Below are 11,232 nucleotides of genomic sequence, written 5' to 3'. Positions count from 1 at the left end.
AGCGGGGGGGGGGGAGGGGGAGGGGAGAAAACCTTTAGTGGTGATAATCAAGGTGGGCCATTTCCAGCAGTTGACAAGAACGTCTGTTAAGTTATTCACCCTTATCTAAAGATTCCCTCTAGGACATCACCTTTGGGCTCCTCTGACTGAGCCTCGTGAGGCAGTGCGATGTGTGCCAGTGGAGCAAGTAATGGTGCAGCACAGAGGCTGCACGGCAGTGTGTGAATGCCAGTGCAGCAGTGGAGTTCTGGTGGGCATTGAGAGCATGCAAGACAGTGTTAGACTGGGGGAAAGCATTCATACGATTACTAGGGTAAGGTCACTACTTAACAGCTTTTCCAACAGCAAGTCATCCGGTCAAAAATATGGAGTGAAATTTAAATTATTAAGGATGAAGATTTTAACTGGAAGATTTCTAAAGTCTAGGGTGGACTCTCTGGTCAGTTCCAGAGAGAGAGAGAGACTGGATATGTCTACACTACAAATGAAGGTGTGATTGTAGTGCAGGTAGGCATACCCACACTAGCTTTAATCTACCTAGCATGAGTAACAATAGCAGTGCAGACACACCATGGACCCCAGCATGCACTAACAACTGGAGTATGTACCCGGGGTCCCTGGCAGGTTTGTACTGGGATAGTTAGTGCTTGCTGAAGCCTGTACCACCCGGGCTTCACAGCTATTGTTACTTGTGCTAGCTAGATCAAAGCTAGCAAGGGTATGACCACCCATGCTACAATTACACCTTAATATGCACTGTCTAGACATAACCAGTGAGAGAAAGAGAGACCTAGATTGCAAAACAGATATTTTGACTATTCCATTTCATTAAAAACCTTTGAAAGGTTTTGTTTTTGTTGCCAAGTAGAATAAAAACAAATTTCAAAACCTTGAAGGTTTTTGCAAAGCAGAATTGTTTTTCTCAGGCCAACTCTACAAGAGAGACACAATGAAGAGAAAAGAATGGTTTTGGTAGGGAACCACATCTTGGAAAGGTTGGCTGAGGCAGTGTCATTTCAAATCCTTCAGGAATCTCTGGGACAAGAAATGCTAGTATAATATTTACTGCTTCTGTGCTGTGTGGTTAGTGACCTAAGTGATGACAATAAATTTGAATCCCTTGGGGAATCAGGAATATACTTTTTTTAGTATCTGGCTCAGGCTGGGGCATCTCACAGGTTCTCTCCTCCCCATCTGAGCAAAAATCTGTATCTGTGTACCAGGGGGCTCAAACTGTTGCCTCCAAATATCTCTCAGTCATGACACACACAGTAGCTCATGCACAAACCAGTCCTAATCGCATCACCTATCCTCCCTGCCTGCCTGCCTGCCTGCAGTGGAACTGACTCTCACCACTCAAAGCCTGCATGCCATAGAAATTTGAGGCAGGTAGTGTGGAAAATATTGCACACTGAAGCTTAGCCCTTGCAGCCGGGGGGGTCCTCAGCTGGATAGTTGTGCAAAGAGCCCCAGATTTTCTTGAAGTAACCCTGAGCTTTGTGGTTGAGGCATCAACCTTGAGCCATATTGAACCACAGGTTGAAATCCCAACAGGTTCAACTCAGCCTTACCATTTTTCAAAATCAGTTGGGATTTCTTTGCAAGAAACAGTAAGTTTCACTGGGTAGGTGGGGCCATCTTCTCTTTGGTTCACTATCGTCATCTGATAAGAAGTAAGTAATATCTATTATTAGTAGAATTGATGAGAAACTGGAATTTCTGACATTTAAAAAACAAAGTTTGTTCAGAATTGGAATCAACAGCTACAATTTTGAAAATTCCTGCAAAATGAAAATTCTGCAAAAAAAAAACCAGTTTCAAAACATTGAAACATTTCATTTTGTAATGCTAAATCCTTTTGTTTTGATCAGGTAAAAACATTTTGTTTCACCTTTATCATTTTGGTTTATTTTGTTTAAACTTAATATTAAAATTAATTTGGTATAAAAGTTAAAACAAAATGAATTAAAAATGTTTTTGCCTTATCAAAACAAATCACATAACTATATCCAAACAAAAAGAGAGAGTCAAAATTGTTTGTCTACTTTTTCCAGGAGAAATTTAATGGAAATTAACATGTTCCCACAAAACACTTAGAGAAAACTGTATTTTTAACAGAAAATTGCTTTTAATGGAAAACATTTTGACGAGCTCTGATTATTATATTTTACATGAAGTAGTTCTGCCTGAGCTCCATTTAGTCTCTATCGCCTAATTTGTCATCTTCTTTTTTAAAATTTTTACCTTTTTTTAAAAAAATAGCTCTAGTAAACGTACTAACCTTTCATACATTTTATATTTCTCTTACTGATAATGAGCCTAGTTAGAGCACAGAACAGGGAGTCAGGGCCGTTGGATTTTGTCTGATTCTGCTCCTGACACTGAGCAAATAGCTCAGCCTCCCTGATCCTCAGTTTGTCCATCTGTAAAATGGGGTGATAGTAATGAACTAATTCACTGGGGTACTTTGCACCGTAATTAAATGTCTGGAAAGTGCACTGAGCTGCTTACATGAAAGGTGTTATGTAAGTACAGTTTCATTAGGCTAGATTCATCCCCCATATGATTCCATTGACTCCAAGTGGGTTTCCATCATAAATTAATTTAGCCCATTATTTGTATAGTCTCCTCTCTTCCAATGAATATAATCCCAACTTCTTTAATTTTTCTTCATTAATTTTGTTTGTTTGTTTGTTTGTTTGTTTGTTTGTTTGTTTGTTTGTTTGTTTGTTTGTTTGTTTGTTTGTTTGAGGGGGGTTGTATTGTCATAGTGCCTAGGAGCCCTATTCATAGACCAGGACTTCATTGTACTAGGTGCACACAGAACAAAAAGACAGTCCTTGCCCCCAAAAGCTTACAGTCTAACATACAAAAAGAAAAGGAGTACCCGTGGCACCTTAGAGACTAACAAATTTATTAGAGCATAAGCTTTCGTGAGCTACAGCTCACTTCATCGGAGTGAGCTGTAGCTCACGAAAGCTTATGCTCTAATAAATTTGTTAGTCTCTAAGGTGCCACGGGTACTCCTTTTCTTTTTGCGAATACAGACTAACACGGCTGCTACTCTGAAACCAGTCTAACATACATTTTTGTTACCTGTTCTCAACTCGTTCTGTGAAGAAGGAAGCAGCAGGAGGTACAGGGAAGGATAGGGGTAGTAGTGGGGAGTGGAACTACTGAAGTAAGAGGCAGCTGAGTAATTGGGGAATTTGTGAGCATCCAGAAAAAAGATTTTTATACCTGACTTCAGTGATTGGACAAGCCATACAGTAATTCAGTTAAGAAAGTCTTGTAAATGTTATGTCCCTATAATCTGCATTTACTTAAATTGAGTTCATAGAAATTATAACCTTAGAAGTTCGATATGGAAAAGACTTCATAGATAATTAAGTCCGTGTTCCTGACAGTTCAGGCTATACAATTATTCCCTAGACAGAGGACTACAGTACTAGCATACATGTCTGCTACAGTGACTGCACCACTTTAAAATAACGGAACTCCACAAAAATATTTGAAACTTGGTTCTGGCATCAAAGCATGGTTCAGTTCTATCTTCTGCCTGCATAATAAGTAGTGCTACCAGTGCCACCTCTAGTTGTTAAGGTTGTCTAACACTTCCCATTCTGGGATCCTGTTTTCAGTTGCTTATAACTTTGCCAAACTTCATCTGTTTGGACTGAAATTTTCTATGCTAGGTGTCTGCCTCAGGCTGAGTTTCTTTAGAAAGTGTCACCTAAAATGGTTCCAAGAACAAGGTTAGAGAAAATATATCATTAAAACAATTCTTACAGCCTTCTGAGTGAGATGCTATATCACTTCCAATCTTTGGAAAAGGGATTTGACATTTTGCAGAGGCATCCTCCTGGTGCCAGCAATGTGCCTTTTGCTGTCTACCCAGAAATACAATCATATTTGGCCAAGTTATAATCTTCTGAATGTTTTAGTTCATACATGTTCAATAGAGACCCTTTAGACTTTGGTGGCTAAATTCTCCAAGGATTCTGTCACACTGAGCATGTGTGCCCCTCCCAGCTCCTATGTGCTGACTAGACAGCCCATGCCATGCTCCAACTCCCCAAGATGCTCTATTCCAGGGCTTTATGAGCTGAGCAGGACTATATCTGTAATTGCTCCTCGCAGCTGCACCAAGTCTGTCCTCCTGCCACATGGCACCAGAACTGAGAGCTGGGAAACTGTCACAACTGTGCTCTCAATACTCCCCCTACTGATGTCCAGGATGTGAGGAGGAAAAGGAGGAAGCTGCCCCACCATCTGGAATGAAGAGGAGTGAGAAAAGGCGGGGAGGGGGTTGCAGGATCCCGAGTGGGGGGATAATAGCAGTAAGGCAAGTGTATAGGAGGGGAAAGGGGCCAGGGGTCAGGGTGGGCTGAGTGGTTGGAGTAGAGTGAGCTAGAAACAGGCTAGGGGCACTAGATCAGAAAGGTCTATAACCACAAGAAAGCACTGCCATCCAGGGCTTAGAATTGAATCCAGGAGTCCATCTACATTCCGCTGCTCTCACCTGGGATCCAATTTACAGAAATGCTGAGGACTCTCAACTGCAACTGAAGTCAATATGAGCAGTGCTTTGGACACATGAAGTGTTAGCTAATGCTATGTACTCTACAAAAATCAGGCTGTAGGCATCTCAAATTGGGCACCAAAAATTAGGGAACGCTTTTGACCTTTCTCTGTGCCTCAGTTCCCCATCTCTAAAATGAGGATAATAATACCCTCACCTCACAGGGATATTATGAAAACTTATTAATTCATGCTTATGAAGCACTCAAATACCACAGTGCTAAATACTATAAAGAAGCTCACAAGGAAATGAATAATTCTGTCTTCAGAGTGGGGTTTGAATAGTGGGCAGTAAATGAAGCATGGGACCACCAAAGGATGAGGATAAAACAAAATACTTCATAGCTACTGTTGGAGAAAAACACAGTTCTCACTCTCAGGTTGGATGCAGCAAATCAGATACACTTTCTTATCTCAAGCAATTGCACAGAGGGAGAGAGTGCACTAGGACACAGGGTTTCCCCCACCTAGGCAGGTCTCTCCCAGATAAACAATTAGAGCAAGTATTTATACCTTTATTACAGGCAATAATAAGCAACAACTGCATATTGTTTATACATATTCCTTCATGATATCTTATTTTTCTTACCATTTCTTGCATTCTATTCTTATCTAATACAAGGTCACAACAGCCTCTTTCACAATTGTTTTCCACTCACTTTGCACTATCTCCGCTTCTACAAATCTCGGGTTATTAAAGCTAGAGTTAGCCTGACTCCTGCTCATTTCAGAGGCCTGCATCCAAATTCCCTTTATCTACTTCCACATTACTCATTAAGTGAGCACCAAAACTGTATATTGGAAAGTTTGGGGCTGATTCTCTCTCACTCACGCAGGTGTAAATCAGGAGTTATGCCTTTGGAATCCATGAAGCCTCCTGACATCAGTAGAAGGAGAATCAGGTGCTAAATCTACTGGAAATCAAAAACAAAGGTAGTATTCACTGCTGCAGGATTCTGTATACTAATGCTGGTCAGCAAAACCAAGTATTTTGCTTGAATGTCCCTTTTGTTTTGATCCAGTGCTAAGTACAGTGAAAGTTGTACAGTTCATCAGTATGAACCTTTTCCCACCATCATTTCTTTTCCATCTCCAATTTTATGGTTTGAATTTTTGCAGGGGGTCACACCTTTGTCTCTCATCTAGTAACAGATAATAGATTACAACAAGCTATTTGCTGAGTTAGCCAAAAAAGATTAAGTGGCATCTTCAAAGATTCTGGGGAAGAAAGTAATCAATACAACCAAGGAGATAATCAGGAAGCTGGTTAGGATAAAGATAGCACTGAGATATGCCTCATTTGGGACTGAATGTAGGGGAAGATAAAAAGATGAAAGAAAAGGAAGAACAAAGATCAAAGAATAATAGCTCTCTGTGAAAGAAAGAAAGAAAGAAAGAAAGAAAGAAAGAAAGAAAGAAAGAAAGAAAGAAAGAAAGAAAGAAAGAAAGAAAGAGAAAAATAAAAATTTACATAATCTAAGTCTTATAGTAAATATATAGCATATATAGTGGTGTATGACTGACTTGTGTGGGGTTTGAATAAAATAATCTGTACTGCATGTCTGTTTTAATATATGCCAAGCCAAGTGAATTTCAAAAACACTTCGTTATCTTATGTTTCAGAGTAGCAGCCGTGTTAGTCTGTATTCGCAAAAAGAAAAGGAGTACTTGTGGCACCTTAGAGACTAACAAATTTATTAGAGCATAAGCTTTCGTGAGCTACAGCTCACTTCATCGGATGCATTTGGTGGAAAAAACAGAGGAGAGTCTGGCCAATGTACATGGCAGAGGGGCATTGCTGGCACATGATGGCATATATCACATTGGTAGATGCGCAGGTGAACGAGCCTCTGATAGTGTGGCTGATGTGATTAGGCCCTATGATGGTATCCCCTGAATAGATATGTGGACAGAGTTGGCAACGGGCTTTGTTGCAAGGATAGGTTCCTGGGTTAGTGGTTCTGTTGTGTGGTGTGTGGTTGCTGGTGAGTATTTGCTTCAGATTGGGGGGCTGTCTGTAAGCAAGGACTGGTCTGTCTCCCAAGATCTGAGAGAGCGATGGCTCGTCCTTCAGGATAGGTTGTAGATCCTTGATGATGCGTTGGAGAGGTTTTAGTTGGGGGCTGAAGGTGATGGCTAGTGGCGTTCTGTTGTTTTCTTTGTTGGGCCTGTCCTGTAGTAGGTGACTTCTGGGTACTCTTCTGGCTCTGTCAATCTGTTTCTTCACTTCAGCAGGTGGGTATTGTAGTTGTAGGAATGCATGATAGAGATCTTGTAGGTGTTTGTCTCTGTCTGAGGGGTTGGAGCAAATGCGGTTATATCGTAGCGCTTGGCTGTAGACAATGGATCGAGTGGTATGATCTGGATGAAAGCTAGAGGCATGTAGGTAGGAATAGCGGTCAGTAGGTTTCCGATATAGGGTGGTGTTTATGTGACCATCGCTTATTAGCACCGTAGTGTCCAGGAAGTGGATCTCTTCTGTGGACTGGTCCAGGCTGAGGTTGATGGTGGGATGGAAATTGTTGAAATCATGGTGGAATTCCTCAAGAGCTTCTTTTCCATGGGTCCAGATGATAAAGATGTCATCAATGTAGCGCAAGTAGAGTAGGGGCATTAGGGAACGAGAGCTGAGGAAGCGTTGTTCTAAGTCAGCCATAAAAATGTTGGCATACTGTGGGGCCATGCGGGTACCCATCGCAGTGCCGCTGATTTGAAGGTATACATTGTCACCAAATGTGAAATAGTTATGGGTCAGGACAAAGTCACAAAGTTCTGCCACCAGGTTAGCCGTGACAGTATCGGGGATACTGTTCCTGACGGCTTGTAGTCCATCTTTGTGTGGAATGTTGGTGTAGAGGGCTTCTACATCCATAGTGGCTAGGATGGTGTTTTTAGGAAGATCACCAATGGACTGTAGTTTCCTCAGGAAATCGGTGGTGTCTCGAAGATAGCTGGGAGTGCTGGTAACGAAGGGCCTGAGGAGGGAGTCTACATAGCCAGACAATCCTGCTGTCAGGGTGCCAATGCCTGAGATGATGGGGCGTCCAGGATTTCCAGGTTTATGGATCTTGGGTAGCAGATAGAATACCCCAGGTCGGGGCTCCAGGGGTGTGTCTGTGCGGATTTGTTCTTGTGCTTTTTCAGGGAGTTTCTTGAGCAAATGCTGTAGTTTCTTTTGGTAACTCTCAGTGGGATCAGAGGGTAATGGCTTGTAGAAAGTGGTGTTGGAGAGCTGCCTAGTAGACACTACGGTGCTAATAAGCGATGGTCACATAAACACCACCCTATATCGGAAACCTACTGACCGCTATTCCTACCTACATGCCTCTAGCTTTCATCCAGATCATACCACTCGATCCATTGTCTACAGCCAAGCGCTACGATATAACCGCATTTGCTCTAACCCCTCAGACAGAGACAAACACCTACAAGATCTCTATCATGCATTCCTACAACTACAATACCCACCTGCTGAAGTGAAGAAATAGATTGACAGAGCCAGAAGAGTACCCAGAAGTCACCTACTACAGGACAGGCCCAACAAAGAAAAGAACAGAACGCCACTAGCCATCACCTTCAGCCCCCAACTAAAACCTCTCCAACGCATCATCAAGGATCTACAACCTATCCTGAAGGACGAGCCATCGCTCTCTCAGATCTTGGGAGACAGACCAGTCCTTGCTTACAGACAGCCCCCCAATCTGAAGCAAATACTCACCAGCAACCACACAACAGAACCACTAACCCAGGAACCTATCCTTGCAACAAAGCCCGTTGCCAACTCTGTCCACATATCTATTCAGGGGATACCATCATAGGGCCTAATCACATCAGCCACACTATCAGAGGCTCGTTCACCTGCGCATCTACCAATGTGATATATGCCATCATGTGCCAGCAATGCCCCTCTGCCATGTACATTGGCCAAACTGGACAGTCTCTACGTAAAAGAATGAATGGACACAAATCAGACGTCAAGAATTATAACATTCAAAAACCAGTTGGAGAACACTTCAATCTCTCTGGTCACTCGATCACAGACCTAAGAGTGGCTATACTTCAACAAAAAAGCTTCAAAAACAGACTCCAAGGAGAGACTGCTGAATTGGAATTAATTTGCAAACTGGATACAATTAACTTAGGCTTGAATAGAGACTGGGAATGGATGAGTCATTACACAAAGTAAAACTATTTCCCCATGGTATTTCTCCCTCCCACCCCACCCCCCACTGTTCCTCTGATATTCTTGTTAACTGCTGGAATTAGCCTACCTGCTTGTCACCATGAAAGGTTTTCCTCCTTCCCCCCCCTGCTGTTGGTGATGGCTTATTTTAAGTGATCACTCTCCTTACAGTGTGTATGATAAACCCATTGTTTCATGTTCTCTGTGTGTGTGTATATAAATCTCTCCTCTGTTTTTTCCACCAAATGCATCCGATGAAGTGAGCTGTAGCTCACGAAAGCTTATGCTCTAATAAATTTGTTAGTCTCTAAGGTGCCACAAGTACTCCTTTTCTTTTTTCGTTATCTTATGTGTGTCATGGCATTTTGCAGGAATCTAACAGCATGTTGTGTACTGGTTTGTTGCCACCTTCCACCCCAGAGGTGGGAGCCTTTCATGTTGTTAGTCTGCACACATCAAGCTTCTGTTCCGATGTTGGTTTCACTTTCTACCAGCTGTGTCTGTTGACAGTCAGATCCTAATCATCCTGGTTGCTGAGCTCTGCACACCAGGGGTTCAGTGAGAAAAGAAAGCCGATGTTCATGAAAGAGTGGATAAAGCTTGAACAAGGTATCCCCATTGACCACCCTCTTGCATACACAGTCCTTTAGGAATGTGCAATTTAGGAATGGGAATTGTACCCACGTGGAAGGGTGGCATCTCTACTACAAGTAGAGCCATGTTGAGAGATCTGGTTAGAGTGTTTCCATCCGCGAACCAGTTACAACACAGCTCCATTTTGTGGTGTAATAGCATAACCATATTCATGGGAAAGCCTTAGATGGAGGCATGGTGAAAATAAGGATCGATCCCATTTGAACTACAGAATAGTACTTTGCTGCAACTGGGTCAGGGAACAGCCATATTATAACCAGGTATCCCGGTATGGTTCTGTGTCTAACACAGATTAAGCCAATAGCCTTACCTACCTTAGCATTTTTCAGGAAATCTCCCTCTGCCTCATTACCAGCAAAAAGAAAAGGAGGACTTGGGGCACCTTAGAGACTAACGGATTTATTTGAGCATAAGCTTTCGTGACTTATGCTCAAATAAATTTGTTAGTCTCTAAGGTGCCCCAAGTCCTCCTTTTCTTTTTGCCAATACAGACTAACACGGCTGCTGCTCCGAAACCTGTCGTTACCAGCAAAGTAGTTCGACAGAGGGTAATAATGGCAGAGGCACAAGCGTAGACAGACATTTTTACCACATCAGTTCTACACCTGATTTGAGCTGGCCCTACGTCCAGTCTACCTTAGTGCTCCTGCCATTGCTGAAACTAGACGATTTCCCCCCAAAAATGTTAGTGTAGAATAGATGCAACCAATGAGGGGGACGTGACCAACCAAAAACAGATAGTGAAAGGAACATGCGTGAGGAATAGGTGCCAGTGCAGCATGTTCCCATCATCCCACCACAGCAACGTACTCAGGACAAGGGCACTGTGATACTCAAAGTCAAGCAAGACTGCTTTAGAGCGTATGCCATAGAAGCAGAAAAGGGGAGGCATGGGCAGATGGCGTGTCTCTGTTAGCCCAGTACTAGATGTCTTATTTGCTGCTTTGGGGAAGCATATGCCCTTGCTGACCCGATCTCAAGTAATTTGAATACAGCGATCTCCACACCTGCGATCTGGGCGATTGACGGCTACGGTAGCAATGATTCATATCCTAGTGGCCGCAGGAGCAAATTTGCTTCCTGCAGTGCGCCTCATGTATGTCCATTGTGTTCATCAGACCCCTATAGTGTCAGTGCTTCTTTTCTTCCTCTGGCCTGTGTATTAGCCTGGCTGGCTGCTGATCAAGTGTCTTCTAGGAGTCCTGCGTGCAGCTGCCCGCGTTTGAAAGTGTAAGTGTAGGCATTTCTGGGTAGCAACCGCTTGGTTGTGTTAGGTTTCCACTCTCAGCTGTGCTTTCAGGCGCCATTTAGCATGTACCCTCAACCCTCCGTGGGAGCTTTCCTGGTGTGAGACACGCAAGCCAGCCCCCTCAGCGGCTTGCAGGTAAGTCTCTGGCACCCTATCGGGGGGGGGGGGGCAGCGTAGAGCAAGCCCTGTTATGGCAGCTGGGAGCGCCGTTTTAGAGCGATGCCGCATCTCCATCTGAGGGATGGGAGAGGGCGGCAGATGCTGGGGGTGAGTGAGAGAGGAAGTTACAACATGTGTATTTTGTGTGTGAAAGCGTACGTTGGGACGGACTTTATTTTACCCTGCGTGAAACCTCAGTGGGCCAAATTCCGATCCCACGGGGGGGGGGCAAATCTCGGATGCTACCATCGCTTTTGGCGGGGCTACAGGCGTGTACGCGCGCTCAGAGCGTCGGCCCTCCGCCTTCAGACGGGCTGAGCGAGCAGCCGGGGCAGGACCTTGGCCCCCCCGGCGAGGGGCTGAGAAAACGCGTCTCCCCAGAAAGCTGCTGCTTGCGGCGTCGCGG

This window comes from Dermochelys coriacea, chromosome 3, assembly GCF_009764565.3.
Source record: "Dermochelys coriacea isolate rDerCor1 chromosome 3, rDerCor1.pri.v4, whole genome shotgun sequence".
Taxonomy (NCBI): Eukaryota; Metazoa; Chordata; order Testudines; family Dermochelyidae; genus Dermochelys; species Dermochelys coriacea.
The sequence above is the reverse complement of the archived record's forward strand: the minus strand, read 5'-3'. Positions refer to the sequence as shown.